The sequence below is a fragment of the Argiope bruennichi genome, chromosome 2 (genome assembly GCF_947563725.1).
Source record: "Argiope bruennichi chromosome 2, qqArgBrue1.1, whole genome shotgun sequence".
Lineage (NCBI taxonomy): Eukaryota > Metazoa > Arthropoda > Arachnida > Araneae > Araneidae > Argiope > Argiope bruennichi.
The window spans coordinates 105,831,420-105,852,458 of NC_079152.1; the positions used below are offsets into that span (position 1 = coordinate 105,831,420).

Below are 21,039 nucleotides of genomic sequence, written 5' to 3' on the forward strand. Positions count from 1 at the left end.
GTCTCATATTTTATTTTGTATAATGCACCCCCCCCCCAAAAAAAAATACAGAAAGAACGAAGACGAATTTTTAAAATAAGCAAATTTCGTTTAGTACTTTTTATACTAAATAAATCTTTGCTCAAAAATTGTAATTAAATGAGGATATTTTTTTTTAATTTTCATGTGTTTGTGTGTGTAACAATTTCAATTTATTCGCATTCTAAAAATAATTATTTTCTAATCACTTGAGCTCCAGCTGCACTTTAACTTCTGAATTGCGCGGGTTCTTATTTTCCCACAATGACTCATGTAGCATAGTCTCTTTACTATAGGTATAGGTTACTTCTCTGGCTACACGAGATGCCGTTTTGAATATAAAGGACTTAAAAAGATCAATCACCCTGTGCATACGTTATTGTGCAAGAGCGAATAAAAGAGAATGTCAACATTCTCCGGTGAATGACGACATTCTTATTTGATGAATACTGACATTCATCGGAAAAATTTGACATTTGCTAGATATCGATCTTTCACTGTAATATATGTATATTGATATTGTAATAATTATATTTACAGAGAATAATTATTTTGAGATATTATTAATTACTAATTTGATAATATTAGTATAATTATCAAATTAGTATTAATATTCAATACAAATGAATGGGTTTTTTCCCTAAGTATTTTATTTAAACTCATTTTATCATATTATAATAGCATTTTTAAATTTAAAATCTTTACTTGTTTTTTTTATCTTAAAAATTTCCCTTTCTTATTGAAACTTCTTTAGGATTAATGTCTTTCAAAATGACGGGAAAAAATGTCTTTTAAGGGAAAATCACATTAAAATTAAAGCGTTTTATTTAGAGAAGAAAAACACCAGATTCTGTTACATGCTAAAATCACATTTAACATTTAATATGAGGTTTTGCAATATTATGCTTACCCCATTAATTTTCTTCTACATAAACTTTTAAAAACATGTTTTGTTTGTCCTATATTTACATTTGATATCTGTAGATCCCATTTAGAATTAAACTTTTCCTTTGAAACTCACGTTTTTGATGAAGTTTAAACTAATGCACAGATCTTACCCCTCTAAAGAACTCAAAAGCGGTTTAAACTCATCCAGACTAAATTTGATTCAATTATGCATACAATTTAAAATTTTTGATTTCCGAAAATAATGAAATCATTTATTCATCTGTTATGTATACGACATATTCGAATGCAACTAGCTATTGTATAAAAATAATTTCTCAGATCATAACGATATCAATCTTTATTAATAATAAAGGTGTGTATCTGAATGTATTTACGATCTACAGGCCAGATCATTTTACTTACAGCTAGCAAATTCGGCACACATATACTTTGAAGAGTGGTGGTGGAAGGAAATTATGCACTTTTGTATGATTTTTTTGAAATTTTAATTAATTTAAAATTAACCTGAATTCGGTTTTTACCACGTAATTTCCTTGGATAAAAATGAATTTTGCATCTTTTAAAATTAAAAAAAGATGTCTTTTTCATGTCAGTTTAATATTAAGTGATTTTTTTAAAAATTTTGACAGTTTATAAAGTTTTTTTTTTTTTTTTGCTTAACTTCCAGCAATAGATTACACTGCTGCACTGAAATTCAAACTGTTTCCATTTCTTCATAATGTGTTTGTTTAATCGCATGATTTTGAAAACTAAAAAATTCAATATAGTTTGCAAGACGAATAAAAAAAAGGAAGTTGTGGTTTAACTTCATAATGTTGCATAATTTAGACGAGTTTCCACATTTTTAATAGAAATATGATGTCATGAGACTGGTTTCCATTAGAAAACATATAAACGATGAATAGAACAGTAAAACAATTAAAATAACTCAGATTTCATGTCTGACAATTTAATGGAATCATGGATCGGAAATTATATCTAATCCATTTAACTGAAATGAAATATAAACAATATTTCCGATGAACCAGCTGGTCGTCAGAGACGACTAACTCATTTTATAGTGAAGAAACAACTTTCTCTCCCTTTATATGAAGCAGAACATCAATGTGTGCGTGTGGACATGTTGAAAGCCTTTCTAAAAACTAAATATTAATTAAAATAACAGGTAATTGAAAGTTAAGCAAATTTTTGTCACTTTTCCGCTAAATTTTTTGAAAATATTATCCCACCAAAATACATTTTACGTTGCATTAAAATTTTAAAAATTTTCTTTTAAAATACTAATTTAACTATCGTATAGCTTTTCCTTAATTTTTCATTTTTTTAATAATTTATAATAATAATTTGTAAAGAGAATAAATTTAATTTTATAGTTGTAAAGACGCAATTCCGAGATTTTATTTACCAATTTATCTATGTAGCAGAAGAAATGTTATGTTTAATAATAAACACTGCCCCCCCTAGACAATTATATTATATTTGCGTATTTAAATTTTTTTTTGCATTAATTTACTTTTTCCTTTTTTTTTTCTCTAAAATTTTATATTATAAAAATGTTTCGACCATGTGAGCATTGGTGTTTCTAAAGATTATAAAAAAATATCAAAATTAAAAGAATTAAATTTGATTTCTTTGAGGATTTAATTATATTCCCAACAAAGTGAACTTGCTTATGACCCTAATCAGTACATTTAAAAAAAGTAGATTTTTCGCTTGCCCACAGTTTTATAATAAACACTGCCCCCCCCCCTAGACAATTATATTATATTTGCGTATTTAAATTTTTTAAGCTTGCACTTTTAATTTTACCTTTCAGTGCAAGCTTAAGAGATGAAATGATTTTTATTTCATTTAATAAGTTTTGAACAGTAATATATTTGCCCGCACCATCTGCAGACTGATATTTTTATGATGTGACAGAGGGGATTTTCTTTTTGTTTTGCTTTCTAATAAACATTTTTAATTTTATTACAATCTTGTAATTATTATAATTCAATTTCTTTTCTTGTACATATTTTTGATGAGAAAGATGAAATAAATATGTAGATCTTCAAGATTTATTATTTTCTAAATTTTAAGTGTCAGTTCTTTATTAAAGATATTCTGTTTAAACTTATTAACACGTTACCGTACCGCCGCCAATTCTTTTCAAGTTAAACTTTCTGAACGGATCATACAATTTAACTGGATTAAAATATAACAATCATTCCGATATTCCGACCCACAAAAAGAGGAAATTTGTTTCAACATAATTTCAGTTTCCAAAATATTAATATTCTTCGGTCTTATCAAAGAACAAAAGTGAAATTTTAAATTGAATGTTGCCTTAATAGTTTAAAAGTCATGAAAATAATACTCCGGACAAACAAGCTATACACCAATTACTAGTAATCAAATGAAGTAAATTAACAAACAAACTAAAAAAATACAGAGTTCATTTTATAGTAAAATTATGATGATAAACCATTAATTATCTTTTTTCTGCCTCTAAATTCTAATGTGTCCGATTGACTTCATTCTATCTAAATAGTGAAAAATAATTGATTAATAAGGAATAGTGAAGTTTATGCATGATATTTAAAATCGAACTTATGAAATATTTATATTTTTCAACCGTTATAAATGTTGATAAACATACTTCCACCTGATGTATATATTTCATCCTCGAATGCAACAAATTTTTGAATAAAAATTCGTCTTTAAATCATAATAATTTCTGCACACAGAGCACCGTGAAGAAAATTCGTAATGAAACGAAATAAAACATGGATTTCTCAATTCATACTTATTAACACATACATACATATTAACACAACAATTTTTAAACTCGTTATTCATATTTTTTCTGATCATAAACAAATATAACTTCTATAGTTTTTTAAACAAGAAGATGAAAAATATTAACTGTCAAATAAATCAAAATTAATCCATGGCACTTAAAATCAGATTAATGAAATATTTATATTCTTCAGCTGCTATAAATGCTGAAAGTCCTTCTTTTTAAAAGCTCCACAGGATACTAAATAATGCAATAAATATTTTATGCATAGTCGTGATGAAAGTATAGCAAATATTTGAACATCTGATTGAGACATATATCTACTGTTTTTAACTATTTTTATCAGCGATTAGATTTCCTATCGATTCCAAATTATTATAGCAATATTTATTTCAGCATAAGACTGGATAGCTTTACAAAACTTTCTTTAATCGCCCAAGAGCGTTTATAAGATCTGATCAATTTCAGTACGTGTATGTTTACAAACAATTTGATTTGCCTACTAGATAGATATTAAAAACAAAATTACGCAAACGATTATTTTACAGCCAACATACGAACCTTCTAACATGAGATGGTTAGAAAAGACACTTGAGCAGGCAAAATTTCGGAACTCCGGTCACGACGAAGTCATAAAAGACGATCGAATGGAAGATAGGTCCTTTATCGATAAAAGACTTGCGAGGGATAGAAACAAAACGTCAGGAGCGAAAAGCGCGCATTTCGTCGTGAATCACGTCAGCTGTACAGAGCAGGTGGTTGGACATCAGCAAGCAGGTGCCGCTGTAGGGAATGCGGCGTAGCCAACAAATACAACATGCACAAAAGTGGCTTCTCAAAGAGCTTGTGTTGAAAATAGCATCCCGCATGTATTTAAAAAAGAAAAACTTAACAAAACGGAAGCGTTATTTATTTTAAAAAAATCGAGATTGAATCAGAAACAAATAATCAAATAAAGTGGAACATAAAATCAAATTTATCATATCATTTTAAAGATCTTCCTATAATTAGCTTAAAATACAATAAAGAAAGCAATTTAAACTAAAGCCTGAAATTTTAAATAATCATGTAGAAAATGTAAATCCTTGAAATTAATATTTTCCTTTTTAAATATAGCTTAGGAAACATGACTAAATCTTCTGAATTAGCCAGGATGACTCTAGATTTTGATTAATCGTTAAAAACTGTCACAAATTTTTAATTTAAGTGCCCCAGAAGACGGTCTTGATTTTCACAAAAAAGTAAACAGCTCATATTAAAATTTTAACTACATTTAAACTATTTCTCCTCTCAACTTTCCTTCCTTGACAGAAAGATTTCTCCATTTCAGCTTTTACAGTTTATAGAACAAGATCACTAATATATGACCAATGTCAGTGACTCAGAGAGGAAAAATGCAACAGTAATCTAGTTTCCTTGTTTATTTAAAATAATTATCTATTCCAATATTTCTAAATTTTTATTTTATTTAATTTATTTATTGAACATATTTTCCTTTTTTTCATTTCATCTAATAACTCCTGTACTTATTGCTAATCTGCGCTCCAAATTCCAGAACATCATAGATTGAAATTAAAAAAAGAAATCTGGCCACTTAAGTTTCAGATATTAAGTTTTTTACTAGACTCTTTCTAAAAGTATCTTCAGATTCAAATAGATAAATCGTTCGATTTTACTCGGAATTAGCTCTCTCCACCTCTGTTTCAGTCAAAGGTTGTTTTATAATTTAGAAATAAATAGATTTTAATTTTAAAGACAAACAAGAATTAAATGGAATAAAGACGAAGGAAATGAAGAATCCAGCCTGAAGACTTCATCAAGGGTTTGAATACCAGCCTGAAGAGGACCCTTGATAAAGTCTTCAGGCTGGATTTTAGATTTCCTTCGTCTTTATTCCATTCAATGCATTTAATGCTTTATTGTCTTTAAACAATATCTATTCATTTCTAATTTGGATACGTTCATTTGTGTTGCAGATGAAGCAGCATTTTCACACTCTAAATACCGTGTATCTTTCTTTTAATAGTTTTGACTCGGGGAATATTTACTTTTAAGTTAGTTCTATAAAAATTCCTTTTGATTTTGGTTGGTTGTTGTTTTATAAATGTTTACATAAAAAATTTAAAATGCCGGGTTTTTCCTTTCTTTGTTTAAAAGCTAGAAAATTAATTAAAAGTGCAAACAATTATAAAAAGGGAAAACTTTTATGTACCCCCTAAAAATGCATTTGTAGAAGAATATATATGTCAGGTTCAGATTATTCATTTTTTTTTTCTTCAAAACTCACTCTTTAAACAAATTTATAATATCAAAATCCATAAGCGAAATTATTAAATTTTATAGCAGAGAGGGTTCTATATAACATATCATTTAACATTACTTACAAATAAGTCCCATTTTGAGAGTTAATACTGGAGCAGCGGTGGCCTGCTGACCGGAGGCTTCAAGTTCGAAAGCTGATTCCGTCAAGGGTCTTATATATATATATGTGCTTGATAAATCTAATTTTGAGTGTCAAATATCTTTCAAACAGTATGTCTCCTACTCTAAGTTTGGAGAGAAGGTGCCGGATTTTTTTCGTCACTGAAATCATCATAAAGTCAACAAACAGCCCTTATGTGCATTAAAACAGGATTTTCATACAGCAAAACCAAATCAAAAGTTTACCCATCCAATATAAAAATATTGAAAATGGTGGAAAAAAGCATCATATTGAGATACTGTTATTTGCAGTTTTGTTGTTTGTATAATAACTCTGCGTCATAAAATAGTTTTAAAAAACCATCAAGTTCCTGCTTTAATTAAATTCTTGTTTTACTTTAGCGACCGACTGAACAGGAATCCTCTAGTTATTCATTTTTGCACTTAAGATATCTATCGAATTGGGTCGACTTATGTTCGCACTAATATCATATTTGTATTTTTAACAAAGCTGTCGTGAAATTGTTATATTTAAGAAGATAGAATTATTTTTTATATTACAAGCGTGATATTTAATTTTTAAATTTTAAATTTAAGAAAATTATATTGGAAAGACATTAGTTATTTTTCATTATGATTTAATTTCAGATATATCAATGCGTTATAGCAATTTCAACGTTTACTAGGCATTAACCTATTTAATTTCTTTCGTAACTTTTAAAATTTTCATCAGCAATCAAACAAAATTCTCATTTTGTGCATAAAAGCTAAGCAAAACTTTTCATGAGACAACACTAAGAAAATGAAAAATTTAGATTCTAACACAGGTCATTCACTCAAAATATTCACTAATATTGTGCATGCGTAAATCGTTTCAACCTCGAACCGCATGCGTAGATACGCATTCTCAAAATTTAAGATGAACAAAATTAGCTGCAATAATAATTTTATGCTCATGTGATGTTCTGTTGCTTAGTGCTTATTTTATACTCTTACATTTTTGTAATTTTTTTAATCTAACGCATAAATATGTTGTAAATTTATTAACCTATTGAGAATAAGTAACAAAAAAAATAGTTGAGATAATAAAATATTATTTTGATTAAAATTCTCTTGACAAATCCTAAAACTATATCAGAGTACGAGCGTAGTTCTTCAAGTTAAAAAGAGAAAAAAAAGTGAGAACTATTATATACAGAAGTGTAAAGTAAAAATATTTCCAATAACATCAATAAAAAAAACATTTTTTTTTTTTTTTTTTTGCAGCTGTCCATAAAGAAAAAAATTATTTAATTTTTTACATCTAAAACTAGAAAAAAAAAGATACTTATTCCTTTATAAAATAAGCATCTTTTATAAAAAAAATATTATTTATGCGATATTGTCTTCATAATATCGCATAAATAATATTTTTTATTTCAATTTTATCATAACATTTTCCAATCAACATAAATACGAAAATATTTTTCCATGCGGATATATTTTATAAGTACATCACCATCACGATTGTAACGCATGAGAACTCACTGTTTATATTGCTTAAAGAAAACAAGTTTATCCATCATAATTCCTTTTTCGGAATACTAGATACTTGCAATAAAATATTTATTGCTTAAACCAAATGATCATTGTTATCAAAATTTCGCGATTCTTTACATTCGCCAGCCTATTGTTTTTGTTGTTGTTTGTTAGCCGTAAACCTAACAAGTTCTATGACCTTGCTTTTTACTCATTAATGCCAAACGTACCTGAGCTTACAAGTAATAATCCATACCTTTATATTTTGAAACGTGTTCCATATTAAATTCCAGTGTGTAATCAGTTAGTTATATTAGTATTGAATTAAGTATTCTAGAATTTTATACTGAATTTAAGCAATGGGGAAAATAATTGATTTAATGCTCCTTTTCCCAATTTACACACAAATACATAAACTCGATTGTTAATGTGTTAATGATCCATATGCATCAGCGGCCTCTTAATGTTTTGCACATGTGACCCCTATTTTGTCACTGATTATAAAATTTTAATTAGACAATAAAATTAGAGAGTCACTTCGTGATAGGTAGAAAATAATTAAAGAAAATACTCGGCAAAATTTTAATGAAATGTTTTCCGCACTTTAATCGACTTATTTTTAATCGAAAAGATCAACGAAATCTCTAACACTGGGTGGAGTTAAAATGTATCCTTTGGTTTGCATAGTTATCAGATGCGCAAATCCCTATTTCAGTTTTGGTGTGGAGCAATTCATAAAGTTTTTTTAATGTTTAAATTAATTGATTTATTACTGTGCAAATAAGCCTAAGCGTGATTATAAATTAGCTATATGATCTGTTTCTGCTTAAAAAGTTAATTATGGCATAATCACATTTTTTTATACTGAATTATGGGAGAGATAAAGAGCTGAGGACTGCAGTTTTTATAATTTTATATTTATATTGTTCTTTGGAATTTATTGCTAATAGTTTTTCAGAATTTTTTTTATTTTGTATTTAGCATTATTTTTTTTTCTGTTAGTAGATCATTATTTGTTTCGATTCGATTTTTGTGGTCAATTTTGATTTCAGTATCCGTGAACATTATAAATAAAGAAAAGTCCACCGCAAGGAAGCAAAACTTTTGATGTTAATATATATTTACAGTCAAAGTGACAATTAATAATTTTTTAAAATTTTTTAAGCACTTTGAATTTGTTTGTGATATTTTCTACTACAATTTTCGTTAGTTTGTGACAATCATATCTGAAATATTGCTAACAGGACAATAGCCCATTTGGATGCACACATTTTAACATTTTTAAAAGAGTTAATTTGCTAGTTTAAGACGTGATTCTTTGCATGTAACTTAAAGTAGTATATCCACAACTAAACAAATATATACAAAAGATGTAATGGATATATTTATATTTGCATATAAATGTAACTCGACCCTATAATGATTATGTAGAGTTAACGTTTTGTAATTTAAATTAAAACTATACCTTAAGTTATTAACATCAGAATTACGGCGGTAGTCAAAATATCTGATCAATCTCTGGTAGAATCCATCTCTACGTTGATCCCTGGTAGTTCTAATGTTAAACTATGTGAATATTTCATTTAAAAATTTAAAATGAAGCTGTGGTAAAATGAATGCATATTTTTTCAAAATCATTTTTTTCAGAATGCTGATATACTCAAAAATTCAGAATCTAATAGGATAATTTTCGGATGTAATTGAAAAAGAAAAAGAATAGAATGAAATAGCTATATATGAAAACAGCTATGAAATTTTTCGAACTTACTACTAATTCAAGAATCACTATCTTTTAATTTAGAAACACCACCATTTTTATCGGCAGAATCGCATTTCGGCTGTACCTAAGTGCCCATGTTTTGGGGTAGTGTTTTTACTGTTGGAATGAGCACTAATAATCCAGAAATATTCTATTTATTAAAAAAAATTCTAGCCGACTTTGGCTACCAGTTAATTCGTGGGAAATGCTGGTTGAGTTTAATTTAAATTAAATCTCTTAAGTATAATTAATTGGATGTTTCCTGAAAATAATATTTTTAAGCATCAAATTGGAAAACGCGTTTATTACTATGTTATTAGCCTTACACTTGTCTGCTTATTTATTTCTGGACTTCCTTGAAGGAATCAAGTCCCATGATAACATAGAGCCATTCAAAACCTAACTGTCCGGTTAATCAACCTTACAAAAGCATGTTGTTTTTCACTGTGCTCTAATTTTATTTATTTTTTCTTACTATTAAACGACAAGATTATCAGACGTTTTTTTCTCTTTTAGGGTTCAACAATGAAAGAAAATCACACGGTTAGGGGAGTGGCAAAATTCTACGTACCTAAAGGAGTTTTGTAATAGAAAATTTAACAGCGATTTTTCACTGAAGAATTTTCAATATTCGTTAGTGCAACCATTAAGTGCGAAATGAGAGCAATTCTTTTTTGCCCAACCATTTAATTTTTTTCAAATTAATCATTTTTTAAAAGGTATCTTTGCGCGGTATTACCCTTTACAAAGAGTAAATCCACACTCTAAGTGGGGAATTCCGCTTATGGGGCTTTGAGTTGAAATATTGTGAATTAGGGAAAAAAAAGCAATATTTTTCATGAACTCTATAAACATAAAACAATATATGAATCCAATTTAATCTAAAATTCGTGTATTTTATTGATGTAAAGAACATATTATTAAAATAACGAACATCAACAATATCATTATTAGGAATTAAAAATAACAAATTTTTCTCATCTTTGAGTTCTATCAAAGCAAATACAGAGATTAAACGCATTATCAGTTTTCAAGGCTTGATTCATGCAGCATTGAAAGCACAATCTTTTGTAAAGTTAGTTACAGTTTTTCAAAATTCAAGGCGCAGAACTGTTTTATCTTTACTTACCCCGGTATTTTCATAGGACTCTGCATCGTTGTTATTCGATTTCTAAACTGTAAATTCGTTTTTTCGATTAATTTGTACTTTTCAAAAATTTCTTGTATATTTTTAAAGTAGTTTTCTATTTCCTTCTATAATCAGCGACATGTTTCCAATTGGAACTTTTTTTTATTGATATAAATCTTATAGATAACCCTTTTTAAACATGTCGCATATAATTTCGGGGCTTCTATAATAGTTAAAAAATACCTATTATATTGAGATGTTTTTAAGCATGATTGAGCATATAAAACTTTAACAAACACACACACACACACTCACCCATTTAACCTTAATCATTTGTAGGAATGATACAGGCAATATCTATACTCCAAAATACATTGACCTTTCAATGAAGTATGCAGAAGCAATATTTTATCATACAAGAGTTTTATTAAAATCCAAAAACTTTTATTTATATAAAATAACTACTTGGTTCTAAATTTTCAAAATATTTTTTACTGAAAACACTGATGATAAAATATCTCTATTTTCAGCAGAATGAATGATATTTATTGAAAAATAGAAAACTGAAAATCTTACAAAGATTATAAATTTGTCTAACAGATAAAAAGAAATCTTGCAAAACATTAAAATAAACTTATCCTTGAATATAACTTATAGAATAATTAAGTTTTTTCTACATTTTTATCTAATTCCACAAAAACATAAATAGAAAATATTATGACGTCTCAAATGGCAAAAAGACGAGAAAGAACATGGAGAAATGTTTTCCCAGTAAACAAAAACACACTTAGAATGAATAAGAGGCTAAAGAAAAAGCAATGGTATGCAATTTGCAATAGTATTAGTCATCTACAGAAGATCGAAATGGTTTTATTTTCGTAGGAAAGTCTCATCTTTAAGGATATTTGAAATAATGTCACTGCTAAACCTAGGAGCATCGTATATTCATTATTTTATAATATGCATTCTACTTTTGTAGCAAATAATTCGAATTTACAATGCTCTATCGATTAAATGATTAAAGTTTTACATCAATTAAACTCGTTGTCTTAAATGCAAATAATCAAAGAATTTTTCTAAATATAATTTTTTGATGCATTTAATTCTGAAAGCTGTATAAATGTCAAAATACTGCAAACAGTTTCTCTTTTATAAAGTAAATATTGAGGTTTACTCTTCTGAATGTATTGTTCCATTAAAAAATGTAGCTCAAAGGAAGACAATAAGTTTTTTATATTCTTGCCAGGCATTAAGCTAGACGCTTACCGGGAAGGCAATCTAATAATGATACTGTTTGTTTATGGTTTGATGGTTTAAGTACCTATTTGTTTTCTGTCATTCATTCTGTTATTCATAGCAACGGTCATATTTGGCTAAATTGCGCCAAGCATAGACGCAAAAGCAGGTATGACTAAGCAAGTAATGACACTATAAAGAAGAAATAAATAAAATATTAATAGTATTCTTCATTGGAGGAATATCGAAGAGAATAGGAAACAGTACAAAATGTTATTGTTGAAATACCGAAGAGAATAGGAAGCGAGATTAAGAAAGTAGTAAGGGGTCCAACTTACAAGTTCTCATTTTTCTTTGTTAAAATTTCTGAAAAATTTCATTTGTTCATCAAGTAAATCATATTAGATTATATACATACAGTATTGATATATAAGTGTAGTTAAAAATATCTTGTAAAACAAAAGAAAGCAGAAATTCCATTTAAAAAGCCCATTCTGCATCTATGGAATATCTAAAATACGTACATCTCTTCCTAATAAAGCAAATCAAAGAATGAAATAATTTTGATGTGTAGTTTTAATATTTCGATAGCAATATGATAAATGTCAATTTGATGATGATTCTTCTAATTATTAATAGATCGGCGTTTGTGACCAAAAACAGGGATATTTTATCTACAACTGCTACATATTTTTTTATATTTTTTCAACACATTTTTTTTATTTATTTTATTTCAACTCATTGAAAATATTTACAAATTATCTTAATTCGCATGATGTATGTATCTAAAATCTTTATACTTAGTTGTGAGAACAGCAAAAACAAATGGATGTGCCTTTGGGCTGCTTCAGGAATTTTCTTGTACGATATTGGCAGTAATTGTAGTTACTTTGTTATTTATAAAATGCTACAGTATATGCATTTTAACTGCAGTATTTCACATCTATGTAAGATTCCTATTTGAGTTGAGTCGCGATATTGTAAATATTTTATATTTATTGTTATTCTTTCATTCATTAAATTTATTTATTGTATGAAGATCTTATCTTTCATACATTAATTTCGCATACATTAATTTTATTGTACGCTTTTATGCCACCAAATATATTGTATGATAACGAACTTGTACAAACACTTCGAATCACAACAAGGATTTTAATTTAACCAAACTCTTAAAAACTTTAAATTTATAAGTAAACTAATCCAGGATATGGATGCCAACTTGTCATTTCAAATGTTTTTAATGTCTGTACCAAGCAATCTGATGCAAGTAATTCAATTCGACCAATAGAAACTTGTTTCAGAACTCAATATGTGTCTGCATGTCTTCTGTTTAGAGCACAAGTTACTCTGCATTCATTGTTATGGCTGTTGCAGGAACTCTGGTGCAAAGTCTAATGAAAGTGCTTTGGATAGCACAAAGAATTGGCATTACCGAGAGCCTTTTATTTTCCCAGAAAGTATATTGTTCAATGATAGCAACCATATTTCTTTAATTGTCTGGAAAATCATTTCACTACAAAGGAGCTTCATAATTTGCACTCGAGGAACAGTGTTCCCATATTGCAAACTTTTTAATGGTATGTGAAATAAAAAAAAACACCCAATATGTCTTTAATCAATGTATATTCTTTATTCTGAATGAACAATCACTCAGTCATTTTTTACTGCAGCATCATATGTTTACTTAATTAAAAAAAAATCAACCGTGTTGTAATATGCTACAATAACGCAGTATGCAATGAATAATTATAAAAATGAATTGAAGTGAATTCATAAAAATGAAAGATGCTTGTTAAATTGAATAAACATTTACAATATCTTAAATCATTCCCTTCCAAAACATTAATTAAGATAAATATATAGAATAGTAAATCAAAAGGTCTTCAAAATAAGAATAATCACTTTATATCGTTATGAATTATTGCATGAAAATATATTTCTCCTAATACAGAATTTAAGAAAAGAGCACGTCTCATTTTTTTGTTCTTGTTGAACTTGAATGTGGTATTTAGTGATAAAAGCTGTTATCCCCTGATTGCTGAGAGGTTACAGTTGGTAGATATCAAAATATTTGAGGGTTTGAATAATGATGTTTAAATGCCGCTTGCTTACGTGAGCTTGAGGCAAAAGAAAGACAAACGAGATGTTCGGTTCTTCAATTTTAAATTTTTTTCCAAAACGGAATTCTGTAGGATGTATTCTTTGAGCGTTTTAATAGAATGTGGTAAATGTCATCTTTGCCATTGATGCACAAGAGGTTGTCACAAAAATTGAATCAGTATTAGAGATCTGGAGTTATGATCGTTTTACAAATAGCACGTGCAATTAGTCTGTCTTGAAGTCTTTTTCTAGTCTATTTAGTGATTAGAGGTGAGGTTTGGAACTTTCCCAATTAAATCTCGATATTTTCTCCAATGGCAATTATCTGAGATCAGTTGGATTGATTTCTTTCTCGGATTGGAGATCATATCCTCGGGAGAAATCCAGTCTATGAAAGGCGGTGATTCTGTAGCTGCCTTTGCAAGAGCGTCCGCTTCTACTTTTCATAAGATACTTGAATGGCCAGGTACTCATAAAAAGGATTTTTATTTTTTATTTTTATGGGTGTTTTTTTGTTGTTTTTTTTGTAGTTGTTGGACATTTTTGATAAAACACCTTTACTTGGTCTTTCTGTTTCGTCTTACATTAATGCATGCCATCATATTTCTAATAATTTTCTGATGATATCGATTCAGAGGACGAAAATAACTTCAATTATGATCAATTATTGTAAGCTAAATGCAAAATATTTGTATCTTCATTTTTGATTCTAAAAATTTCTGTTGTTCTTATTTATATTGTCAAATCTATAGTTATTCAGATATTCCGTTCAGTTGTAAATTAAACCAGTAACTCGTCATTTTAGAAAATCGCAAATTTGCAAGATTTAACGTATTTGATTTATGCGAATGGCACTTCTTCCTTTCTTTCTTTTCCAATCCCTGCTTTGGCAGTAGATCATTATCAAATCTATCGACTTGATTAAAAGTTTGTTTTTAATTTAATCTTAAATTACTAATAATAACGATTTTAATTTAGTTTGCTGACAATAAGATCCCGTCTTGACACGATCTCATGGTTTAAACTGCTTTTGAACGCTGTTATATATAAATTCTAATTTGGAGATGAAACTACATTTTCATCCTTTCTTCAAAGGGCATTTTTTTAGCTTCATTCTTTTGTAAATTATTGATTTTCAAATTTGTACAAGATATTTGAAATCTCTTGTATATTTGTAAACTTTAGTTTTAATTATTTTTAATAAACTGAATAATATTTTAACTAATTTTATTTATATTAAAGAGCGCAAGCGACGGTAAGTGAAAATTTTCGGAAATATTCAAAAATGTTTTTAATAACAAAAAGAGCGAATACACCTGGAAGATAAGGCGAAAAAACTTATCACGATATTCTTTTTCGGGCTAAAATAAGACTTTGCCATCATCCTGAATAAATAAATGCCATTCAATCAAATTCCACTGACCGAATTTTGAATCTCGTGGATCTGATAATCAGTGGGTAGCTAAGTAAATTCTCTCAACCAAGGCTCTAATACAATGGCAAATAATCTCGAACGAAAGAATAATCTCAAGGACAATATATTCACGATTTTTATCATAAATACGGTTATTATTTTATGCATAAATACATGTGATCATCCACTTTATAGTGTCTGGAATGATTACATAAGTATATAACTAATCCAAATGTCGATAATTTTACTGTCTTGAATTGATTTAAATCAAAATACGAATGTTATCTGTGTTTTTTTTTACATTCTAATATAAGAAGTATAAAGAGAGTATTGTAATCATCAAAAACTTTAAGATCTTGACAAATCTCCAGGTTTTAGAACTACCTGAATTCTCAAAAAGACATTTTTTTGGCTTTATGTGACAAAGAAAACTCACAAACTTTAAGATTGACAGAAGAAATTCGGTATAAGATCTTTACTCCAAAATTGCAGATTTCTATCAAATTTTGAACAAAATATGTTCAGAGAAAGCGTGTCTCTCCGGCTGATTGAATATAAATTAATAAAATAATTACAAAATGAAGAGAGCTCGGCGAACAAATTTTGGCTCACTGATTTAAGCTATAGTGTAGACACCTACCAAACTTTGAGCCAAATTCAATAAGGAATTGACCATATTTTGGTCTGTACTTTCAGAAATATGAAAACGCGATAGCTCAATAAAGCATTGACTTAAATATATATTAAATTTGGTATATGATTTGTAACTTAAAATATAGTTCTGTGTCATATTTTCGTCTCGATCGTTTCGTAAAATCATGTCTAAAATATGGTCTCTTTGATTTTCGCATATTATTAACTACATATCAGGGATTAAAAGCCAAAACATTTGCCAATGATCACACGATAGATTCAGTAAAGAAGCGAAATTCACACAAAAGGTTAATATTACGTAACCAATGTACGTCAGTACTATGCAAGACGTTCTGTGGGATGAAATCTTCATTAGAGAGTGTTATAGAGCACCACGATTTGATTCCATGAAAATAAAACACTTTCAATATTACGACGTTGTATTTTTCTATAAATGCCTGGTTCAAATATAGAATGGTATCTATAACTAAACAATCTTATTTTAAAGTTGTCTACAAACGAAACTTTTTTTCAGAAAGTTATGAAATTGTTATGTATAACATAATGAAAGGATAAAAACTGAGTAAATTAAAAAAAAATTGCTGAATATTTCATCACCGGAGGGCTTTTTAAAATTACATACACATTTAAGAATGGTTCTATATTTAAATTTCACCATTATTTTTTTATCCATAGATCACTTTAACACAATAACTCACGCTTATTAAATTACAAATCTTTGAAGTGAGTTACAAACTTTAATTAAAACTCTTCAGATTCTCTTGGTTGCATCCTCGACAGCAACTGCCACTGAACATACTGGTGTTCTCTACTCTCAACAGATACATACAAAAAAAAAGTCACCTAGTTAAAAAGTTAAGACGAAAAAAAAAATATTCAAGCAGCGAAAGTCTTTCGATGCAAGCATTCAAGTTTCCTTCTGATATTTATCTTCAAATGCACGAATAACTGCGGAACACAAGTTTTCTTAACGATATATCATTCGATATTAGCACTCGATCGAAAACTTGTTCAATAACTAATTTTCAAATAAAAGATTCTAACGAAAGAAGAAGTAGAAATTAATATACAAATTTTGTTGACGTCATGCAGTCATTATAAAAGTCAGACACTTTCACGGTGAGTTTGTTTTCAATACGCTGCCATTGCTAATCAACGTGATAGTAAACTTACCAGATCGAGGTTTGTTAGTTAAATTGTTTTACCAAAACGACAAATTGTTTTACCAAGTTACAAAATTTCACAGCAGTTGCTCAGCAAAAATATTAGACTCTGAAGGGGATGTGAAGAGGTTCATTGAACTTTAAAATGCTTCAATAATTGTAGCCAAGTCTGACGAAAGAAGTTTGTTTAAATGTTCGTTCTTAAAGAAGAAGATCTGTTTCCGCAGAAAACATAAAGTTCGCTTCATATGGAAGAGAACAAAGCTTCCAACTTACTTTCCAGTATTAGTGTCCATCGAGTGACAGGAAAATTAGGTATGTCCCGTTCAATTGTCCAGAAAATCATGCGAAGTGCCGTATTATCCTTGCACGTTCCAACTTTTGAAATTTCTTCCATGTGATTTCGATATTCAACACTTATTTTTGCCAACTTATACGATTTGAGGTAAATTCAATTAGGCATTGGAATATCTTTTAGGCGAATGAAGTATACTTTCATTTGGACGGTTCGTTGAATTCTCTCAACTGCCCAATTTCTGAATCAGAAAATTCACGTACAATTTTATTGGTTCCATTGCAGTCACCAAAAGTAACCGTGTGGTCTGGGTTTACTGCATCATTTATGCTTAGTCCGTATTTTTTCAAAGAATTAAGTGCTGGGGATCTATTAATATGTTAGATCACCAATATACATCGTTGCTACTCATTTAAATTATCTGTAAGCATATCAGTGCCTTTCAAGCATAATTTTTATGCAAGATGAAGCTCTTCCACACATTAGCCTTTTCTCTACGAACATCTTCAAAGATCGTTTCATTGAGGGAAAGTGTCAATATCCGCCAAACTCGCTATATATAACATCACCAATAGCAATTTAATTATGCACATAATCCAGATCTGTAAAACATAGACTCATTTCATCATTATGCAATTATAAAATAATCAAAAGTCCAGAATTAGTCGGGATAGTCATATTTTTCATGATTTGGTCCGGACTGCCTTCTTTCTTCTCCTCTGTCCTCCTTCTCTTTCTCCACCTTGATGCTCATGATTAAAGATTTAAAAAAATAATTCTTAACTCTATAATTGCTTTCATTTGTCTATAAGTTTCTACAACACATTTCTGCCCAACTAATCAAAAAGTATCTGAATTTGTTTTTCCCTTTTTTTATATTTTAATACTAGCCGCCTTTGGCGACCAGCTGGTTCGCCAGTATTAATGATTGCTACAATTTTCAATTAAATATTTTATGTAACTTGGTCTCTTTATAGCTTTTTCTGCAAAATATTTTAAAGCTTCAGGTTTTGATAGTTATGTAATGCAGTCATACTATTATGTAGACCTTAAACAGTTATGTTCATCGTATTATTTATCTCTCTCTTTAATTTTCTCTCAGTGCCCATAAAATTTCAGTTTTAAATTAGAGTGGAAATCTTAAACTGCAATTAATATAAAAACATTTTTTTGCTAAAACTAACCATTACTTTTTTTTTAAATATGAAAATTGAAAGCAGAGTCGTTCGGCATTGAAATTGCATGAGCACTGCAGAATAATTTTCGTAATTCATATATCTTAAAGATTTATTCAACAAAAATTTTCTGATTCATCATAAAATACAGTTTTTAATTTTACTTTCAAAATATTTAAATGATGTAAATAAAAATATCTTATTTTCTTTCAGTCAATAAATGTACTTATGAAAAAATTATGAAACTTAAATTTTACAGTCTTTTTGTCCGAAGGAATTATATTCTACGAAATACTCTTGACATTTCAACTTTTAAATAAATAAATAAACGTTTCTATCTTTTGCTATCAAATATGACCGATTTATGAAGTTTTTATATATCAATATCAGAACAATCAGCATTTTCATAATCACAGGCCGACCACTGTCGAGAAACCCTGGCAGAAGATTGGCGTATCTTCTTTGGGTCGATGAAGTGGTCTGAAATCGCCAATTTTTATAGAAGAGTGATATTAAATTTTCATAAATTAGGCAGTTTTAGTGATTTATTTAATTGATTAGAATTCAACAATTTTTATTTAAAATATTAGTGTCTCAAGAATATTTTGTTAAATATGATTCAAATGGCAGATAACCCATATAAAAATTTAAAATTCGTAATTCATCGGAGCATTTATTGACTCACATTACATAAAATATAATTATTTAGTTCATTTAGACCATTTTTTAGCAGATGTATGCCCCAAATTAGCTGACAGGCGCTAATTACAGTGATTGTCCTATATATAGGAAAGCATGTTTGACTTAAATTAAACTGTTTTATTGAATTAATAATATATATATTGTAAAAGATCATAGAAAACTTTTTCTCCATTTACTTTTTATAAAATGTCAGATTTCAACATTGTTTCACTTCATACAGACACGTACTGAAAATTTCACTTTTACATATTTAATTTGAAATAATAGTTGATTTATTTTTTTTATTTGAACTTCTGTTAATATGATGGCAGCACGTTGATAAAAGCTAATTTTTTTCCCATTGGCGTGCTCATGCAGATCAAATCTATTCTTATTCTGTGCGAAATAATTAGCTAACTTAACAACATCGTATAGTGACCATATCAATATTAAAAATCTTTTATGGTTAAAATAAATAGATTAACTTGGCCATCGCATAGATTGACTTGGCTTCTCGGTGAACTTCGGGATGAGACCCCATCGCATGAAATCACAATGTATCTATACATTAAATTAGATTACATTAACATATTATATTAAATTAGATTGTTTGGTGCGATTGCCAAGTCAATATATTTATTTTAACCATAAAAGATTTTTAATATTGATATGGTTACTATACGATGTTGTTAAGTTAGCTAATTACGTAATAACTTAAGACAGAAGGACCCTTAAGTAGGGACTGAATAAATTGACCGACTTGGTATTACATGGATCTCACAACTTTTTACGATAGAAGAAATGAGCTGCAAGACTTGGTTTTTTTTACAAGTTATGTTTTTGATGGCATCTCATTTCTTTTTGTAGATAGTCCTTTTCTTATTTTTGTATGTAGTCTTCCTCTTTTTCTTTTCCGGTACTACTTCTTGAGATTCAGCTACAGTTTCTCTCAAAGCCCAGTCCCTGTCTCTATGGGTTTTTCTCGTAAGCTTTGATGTTACAATTTTTGATAAGTCTGGACGGTAAATGCTTCTTAGTCTGTTGTATTCACAAATTGAGGATTCCTGCGCTTTAATACTTCCAAAGTCGACATTTATTAGATAGATTAGATAGATGCCACGTAAGCTTGACCGGATGTGAATGCTGCAGAACCGATATCCATCAGTGCATTATTTAGACTTAGGCCCTGACTTTGGTGTATAGTTATAGCATAGGCTATACATATGGGAAACTGTTCGCGATGAACATAAATTCTATTAATAATTTCAAATTTAGTTTTGACCGGACTAAGCTCGTAAACATGTTCTTTATTAAATGTAATGTATATTTTCTTAATTATTTTTTGCATTTTCCGGATCAACCTTTACTCTTTGCACTATACCGATAGAACAATTAACTAAACCAAGACTCACGTCAATATTTCGCCTTAACATGACTTTTGCTCCTATTTTTATAATTATGTTCTCTTCCAGGCCTGCAGTCATAGAATCATCGTCTTCATACTTTTTATGCATTCATGAGCTCTTTTTGTTAGGCATCTGAAGAAATTTATGCTATCTACAGCTGTAAGTTTTATTTTGGGATGTGGAAGAGATTTAAGTATTGCAATATTTAATTGTTGACACAAGTTTTTTGTAGATAATAAGCAAACGGTATTATCAGGAAGTTTCGAGAGGTGTTCAATTATTTCAATTAATCTGTTTTCATTTGAATTGGATTTGAGAGTTATTAATCTAGTAGAGAGTAGGTAGCGGTCTTTTTGTGTATTCACACCTAATCTTATTC

The 21,039-nt window shown here is 28.7% G+C and overlaps 1 protein-coding gene across 2 annotated transcripts in view; it reads right to left on the reverse strand.

Annotated features, from left to right (window-relative positions):
* The window catches only part of LOC129962022 (uncharacterized), a 93,781-nt gene that overhangs the window by 57,660 nt on the left and 15,082 nt on the right, over positions 1–21,039 (reverse strand). Inside the window, exon 1 of one of the 2 annotated variants that reach the window (XR_008783870.1) lies at positions 4,268–4,409. The exons of the other annotated variant lie outside the window; for it this stretch is intronic. The gene's annotated coding sequence lies outside the window, so the exon portion shown is untranslated. Of the gene's footprint in view, positions 1–4,267; positions 4,410–21,039 lie in introns of those variants that run through there. 2 annotated transcript variants of the gene reach the window in all.